Consider the following 6,711-nt stretch of genomic DNA (forward strand, 5'->3'; position numbering starts at 1 on the left):
ATCCTGGTAGATCTTCTAACACCACTTTCAGGTGTTTGGGGTGCCTGTTGTTGTTGTGGTGGTTGTTGTTTTTGTGGTTGTTGATTATTATTATTTTCAGGCACCTTTACTTTTTCAGTGATCTCATCAAGAACTATGTATTCCTTGTTTTCTTTTTCTTGTTTCTTTTCATGCAACTGATTCTTATACAAGACCTTTTCATTGAATATTACATCTCTGCTCCTAATGATTTTGTGATTTTCGTAATCATATAAGCGATAACCAAAATCATTAACACCATATCCAATAAAGGTACATTTCTTTGACTTTGCCTCAAGCTTTGTTCTATTTTCTTTATTAATATGGACAAAGGCCTCACAACCAAAATGCTTTAAAAAAGAGTAGTTTACCTTTTTACCTGTCCGTGCTTCCTCTAGAACACCACCATCCAAGGAACTTGAAGGCCCTCTGCTTATTAGATAAACAACAGTATCTACAACATCTGCCCAAAATTGTAAAGGCAATCCTACATGCAATCTCATGCACCTTGCACGCTCCATGATTGTTCTATTCATCCTCTCTGACACACCATTTTCTTGTGGTGTTCTTGGAACTGTCTTCTCTCTGCAAATTCCATGCTCTGAACAGTACCTATCAAACTCTTTACTGCAATATTCACCTCCATTGTCTGATCTGAGACACTTCAATTTCTTTCCTCTCTCAATCTCAACCAAAGCTTTCCATTTCTTGAAAGTATCAAATACATCAGATTTGTTCTTAATACAATAAATCCAAGTTTTTCTAGTTTCATCATCAATAAAAGTAACATAATAACGAGAGCCGCCGAGAGATGATACATGAGCAAGTCCCCATACATCTGTATGCACAAACTCTAATTTTTTGCTCTTCTTTTCTTTCCCAACTCTGAGAAATCTGACTCTCTTCTGTTTTCCATAAATGCAATTCTCGCAGAAGTCCAAATCAACATTCTTCAAACCCAGCAACAAATTCCTTGAATGAAGAATCTTCATCCCCTTCTCACTCATGTCTCCGAGCCTATGATGCCATAATGCTACATCTTCTCCTTTGGAAGTTAAAGCATTAACAGAGTTAGAAATACCATTACATAAATACAATGTACCAACCTTTTCACATTTTGCTATTACCAGGGCTCCTTTGGTGACCTTCCAAGCTTTATCTGTGAAAGTTGTCACACAACCTTCACCACCTAATTGCCCTATTGAAATCATATTTTTATTTAGATCTGGAACATGCCTTACCTCCTTTAGTAGCCATTGGTTTCCATTCTGCTGTTTTACAAGAACCTTACCCATTCCAACAATTTTACAGGGTTTATCATCAACCAAATGGACTTGTCCAAAATCTCCTTGAACATAGTCATGAAAATATTTCTTATCAGGTGTGGCATGGAATGAGGCCCCTCAAACTACCACCCAGGAATCAGTAATATTTTTGAAAGAAAGAATCAAAGCATCTTGTAAAACCTCACCTGTCACATTTGCTTCATGATTGTTTTCTTGCTGTGCATCTCCTTCTTTTCCCTTCCGAGATCTACAGTCTTTCTTTAGGTGTCCCTTCTTTCCACATTTCCAGCACACTATCCCTGATCTGGATTTGGATCTGCTTTTCCTTGATTTACTGCGATATCCTGAGCTCTTTCCTCTTTCCATTTTTCTTCCCCTAGACTCTGCACTTAAAGCATTACCCGATGTCTCACCGGAGCTTTTCCATCGCATTTCCTTACTAAGGATAGCACCGACAACATCATCAAACTTTAAAGTACTAGATCCAGAAATAGAGTTACTAATGGCCATTACTAAACCATTCCAACTTTCTGGCAATGAGCACAAGAATAACAGAGCTCTAACTTCATCATCAAAGTTTACCCCTATAGAACTTAACTAACTTGTAATAGTATTAAAATCATTTAAATGGTCTGCAACAGATCCACCTTCTGACATCTTCATATTAAATAATCATTTCATAAGAAATACCTTGTTTGAGGCCGAGGGTTTTTCATATAGTTTCGCCAATGCTTTAATCAAACCCTCTGTTGTTGTTTCCTTCGAAATGTTGAAGGCGATCGACGCTACGAGGCACAACCGTATTGTTTCGAGTGCCTTTCTATCGAGAAGGTTCCATTCTTCATCTGTCATACCCGTCGGCATCTTTGTTTTTTCGCCCAATGGTAGGTACAAATCTTTCTGATACAGATAATCTTCCATCTGCATCTTCCACATCGAGAAGTTTTGGCCATTAAATTTCTCGACCCTAAACTTACCATCTTTTGCCATTGCTCCCACTCGAACAAGGAACCATTCTTTCCCGCAAGTTTATCAGCTAAATAGACCTTCGACTCTGATACCAGTTGTTAGAAAATTATATATTACAGAGCAATGGAACACATAGAATATTGCATAAATATAAACACAGAAAATGCGTAAAACCAGAGAGACACGGATATACGTGGTTCACACAGTTTGGGCTACGTCCACCTCGAACAGTCAGCCCTTCCTTTCTATTATCCAGAAGAATGAAGAGACACAACCTACAGCAAATCCGCTGTAATATCCTTTGTTTTCTCTCACAGTCTCACCTCTCTATTTCTCACTCAGAGAATACACATCTTTTTACACAGCCTCAACACAATGCCCTCATACATAGAGAGGGGTTGCCTTCTAGGGCAAAAAACCCTAAACTAAACATAAGTTCTACCGTCAGATCATCTGCCTAATGAACGGCCCAGATTGACTAGAAATTACTATACTTTTACAAGGCAATTTTACATCTGTTTTTAGCTTCAAGGGCACTGCCCCCGAAACCCCCGCCGGGGGACCACTGGCCCTCGGACCCCCGCGGGGGGACAAGTACCCCCCACACCCCCCCACGTGGAGGGGTGTACAAACTTCCTGGGGTATACATCCGGCTGAAACAAAGACCTCTAAATAAATCATGCTCCACACCCAACAGCTTTGCTCCATTTTCCAGCTTCAAAGAAGTTGATCCCAGGTCTTTAACGACACAACTTTTGTTGTCTTCCAATTCCATTGCATGAGAAGATTGTTCCTTTGATAGAGTGTGAAATTGTTTGCTATCTCTTGTCATGTGTTTTTATGCTCCACTATCAATAATCCATGCATTATCATCATTGAGTGAACTTGTGAGAGCTGCTAAAAACCCCTTGATTTTGACCTTATTGTACAAGTTGTAAATGATTCTTTTGATCCAGCTTCCTGCAATATTGAATCCCATTTTCAAGTATCTTATCATAGAGGGAGTAGCCATTTCTTTCAAGCCAAAAGAGTGATCTCCAATATTTCTTGACCTTAGCTCTGATACCATGTTGAGAAGTCAATGCTAGTAGTATTAGGGTTAGATTTCTATTTCTTGATGATTACTTGTGGATTATGTTGGTTTCTTTTACTTCTTTATTATATTATCTTTCATGAAGCAATTACCAAATTATGTGTGTTTGAAGATCACAACAAGAAGAGACACAAGATGTAGGCACTCAGCCAGGGAAGAACCCCTATCTATGGGAAAACCCAATCAAACTTATTCCTTCAGTAGTTAAGATGAGATCATCCAAGACCCTTTGACCTAAACACATACTTCAACCACCAAGTCAGCCCTTCCTTCCAGGAAACTTTGATCTAGACCTTCGACCTTGCAGAAATGGAACTTCAACCCAACAAATCCGGAATTTCAACCTTCCCAGTAATAGAACTTCGACCCAACAAATCCATAATTTTGACCTTCCCAGCAATAGAACTTCGACCCAGCAAATAGCCCAGTAATTTCGCATAAAACGGAGAGAGAGAGAGAGATAACCCAGAAACTGCGACTGTTCTTCTTCTACAATCCTTCCATCTTCTCCTTGAACTTTGCATGTTTCTGCACTTCCTTTTTGTGTATCGAACTTGTTGAGTTGATGTCCAAATAGATCAAACTGCAGTTGTATATATAGCCTCTTTTGTGGGTCGAATTGTCCTCCTGTTGGCCAAGTTTATTAAGCAAGGGCCGACTTGGTGTGGAGGTGACAAATTACATATTTAACTCAATACTAATTATTTTTACATGATTCAAAAGCCCAAGAAGGGTCTCATTGAATGGACAATGACTCTAATGACTCAATATAAAACCTAGAAGTCATCAATGGGGACTTTGACCTATAAAAGATGACCTAAGCATGAAGCCCATGCTTTAATAAGTCATTGCAAATTTTTCTTTTTCATTCTTTGACTCAAATATAAATATGAAGATTGAACCTAGTTACATTCTTCAACATAAGGTGCTCCCAACAAATTGAAGCTTTAGAACTGGAGCATTTGGATATCAACTGGAAAATTCACTAGCAAATGGTGATCTCCATCTCTCTTATGGAGGAGATCTAGTCCTTTAAAGATAAAATCGCTCACCAAGATGATGAAATTGATGCATTGCATAGGCAACTGGAAGATATGAAGTGGCTAATTAAGACAAACAAAAACTAGAATTCCACAAGTACAACATCTAGTTGCCCCATTGGCAATTTGCAGTTCAATCTCAACAGACCTTCGATAGAAGTTCTCTCTGCTTATCTATGATGATTTGTTATTGTAAATGTGTTTTTTTACTTAGCCAATTTTCCAATGTCTATGTATGTTGTCCTTTTGTAGCAGACAATTTTCAGTTTAGTCTTTTTGATGCTCCCATCAGCCTCTCTTAGGAGGATGCTCTGCAAGAAGAAAAATTGTATGAAATTTGCCATGTATTGATTGCATTCGGGCGAAGGTTTTAATAGAAACTTTACTCATTTATGTTAAAAATAAAATAAAATAATGCATAATGTATATGAAAATATCTCTAATCATGCAACCTAACTATGCATCATTCGGTAGAAGGTTATTTAATATAAACAATTAAGGTTGAGCTAAATTCAATAAAGAAATACTTAAGTTGCTATAATAAAAAACAATTCATATTTATATTTGAAAATGTTAAATTTGTTGTTTACCCGAAAATATTTTCCCTTTAATAAATTCTTCATGATTCTATAATTTCTTCCATTCAAATTTGTATATCTTTTTAATTTTAATTAAATTGACATCCTATTTTTTAAATTTAATTTTAAATCTGAATTAAACATATTATAAAGCACATGTTAACATAACTCTTAACTCTTAAATAAACATTAAAACTTAAAAATATATTCATTACTACACAACAAATGATTAACTTCTTAACTTTAACTCTCGTTAATAAATTTAAATGACAAACTTGTTAACACCTTAATTGTCCCACATTAATTAGGTCGATTGGCCTTTCTTTTAAATTAGTACATGAAACCTTTTCGTCTACCCTCCTCCTTCTCTCCGAATGACACCTATACATACATTTTTATCTTAATATTATTTATATTTTAGATATAAAATCAATATTAAATTCTTTGTGCTTGGGGAAGTTTTAGGAACATCCTTGCCGTGTGTCCGATCCTCCTTTACTCTTTCACTTCAGAATTTTTAGACATTTGGTAAAGTGATATAGTAGGGATTATACGTTTTGCATTTTAGTTTGTTTGAAGGTAGAGGAGACTAAATTTGATGTTTGACATTTGATGGTAATGATGAGCGGTTTGCGTGCCTTTAATTTTAATAAAAATCTAAAAAAATAATTAATCTTCTTTGGATTTTATTCCTTGTTTATCATGTTTTAAGAGACTTATGCATAATTTTAGCTTGTATTTCTTAAAAATATTATGTTTAAATTAAAAAATGTTTTTATTTTCATATTTAGATATATATATCTAATTTATGATTCTTGAGTTACTGTGTTATGTTGTGAGTGATGTTTGTAATAATTCAACAAAAATCTAGGGCAAAGAAATTGTAAATCTTCTGTATAACCTGTATGTAAGTTGGGCTTCCAATTAAGAAAATAATTCATCTACACTGTGTTCATATAATTATAATGTCATCCAGTTCTCGCACTCGATTTGTTGAATGTCACCTACCCCAGGGAATAGTCTCCAAATTCGTGAAATAATATTTTCGCAACCCTATTCTTTGTGTAGAATGTCTCCTCAACTCCATCACCATCATCAAAAACCAAAACATAGTGATATCTAGATGCCTCACACTTCATCGCATGATGAAGAATCCCAACCTAGTTAATTGCAATGTCATAAAATTTATTATTGAGTTCACAACAACTCCAACATTTCCCATATTTTGCATACATATCTATTAAAATAACCTCCAAAAAACCATCTCATCAAATCCCAACAAAACAAACTTGAGATTTGATGCATGACTTTTCATCTTCCAAGGTGGACCCTGCTACCTTCCAAAGTCAACTAATGGCACCCATAAAAAACACCAAACAAGGAACAAACCTCCAAATCCGGCCCTAAGATGATACATAATAATCCCCAAATTCAAAATGCAAAACTTCAACAGTTAAATTTTGGCTTACACATTCCTATTTAAAACAAATTGAGTTGGTTCAAGTTCAAATCTGCATAACACAAAGGTTAGCTCTGACTAGGGCTATCTCAAGTCAACCCACCTATTGTTTCGAATCAAATCAAACATAAACCAACGTCATTCATGCTAGATCTATTTATAGGTTGGTTCAAACCTTTTCAAAATTTGTTGCATATGTATATATAAACCTAAATCTTGCTCCAAAAAGTCATATATACATGTCTTTTGTTCTGCAATCTACACACCT

Source organism: Pinus tabuliformis, chromosome X (genome assembly GCF_031772625.1).
Source record: "Pinus tabuliformis cultivar Carrire ecotype Pingquan chromosome X, CPIR1, whole genome shotgun sequence".
NCBI classification, from domain to species: domain Eukaryota; kingdom Viridiplantae; phylum Streptophyta; class Pinopsida; order Pinales; family Pinaceae; genus Pinus; species Pinus tabuliformis.